The sequence below is a fragment of the Colobus angolensis genome, unplaced genomic scaffold (assembly GCF_000951035.1).
Source record: "Colobus angolensis palliatus isolate OR3802 unplaced genomic scaffold, Cang.pa_1.0 Scaffold25, whole genome shotgun sequence".
NCBI classification, from domain to species: Eukaryota; Metazoa; Chordata; class Mammalia; order Primates; family Cercopithecidae; genus Colobus; species Colobus angolensis.
In genome coordinates this window covers 1,758,282-1,758,640 of record NW_012115710.1, presented here as the reverse complement: position 1 = coordinate 1,758,640, position 359 = coordinate 1,758,282, and the positions used below count along the sequence as shown (strand labels likewise).

At 46.8% G+C, this 359-nt stretch overlaps 1 protein-coding gene across 1 annotated transcript in view; it reads left to right on the top strand.

Moving 5' to 3' along the window:
* LOC105514835 (zinc finger protein 480-like) overlaps positions 1-359 on the top strand; it is a 64,451-nt gene that overhangs the window by 48,945 nt on the left and 15,147 nt on the right. The window lies entirely within an intron of this gene.

Sequence of the window (359 nt, the reverse complement as noted above, 5' to 3'; positions counted from 1 at the left end):
GCTTGGCGTTGACCCTCGGAAACTCTCTAGAGATGAGCACTCTAGAGATGACTCAGTGGACTGGGAAAGGCAGATCCACTTCAATTGGGGTGGGCACAATCTAATCAGCTGCCAGCACAGTCAGAATTAAAGCAGGCAGAAGAACGAGAAAAGAGAAGACGGGCTTAACCTCCCAGCCTACATCTTTCTCCCGTGCTGGAGACAGAGATGATGATGGAAACGGAGAAGATTTCTATTCTGTTCCGTGGGTCGTCAGCATGAAATCGCACATGCTGCGCAGGCAGGGCTTTGCATTTCACATTTTAACTTGAATCGTCTTCACAGAGAATTCCAGGCCTTTTAAATTAAATTGTTAACAT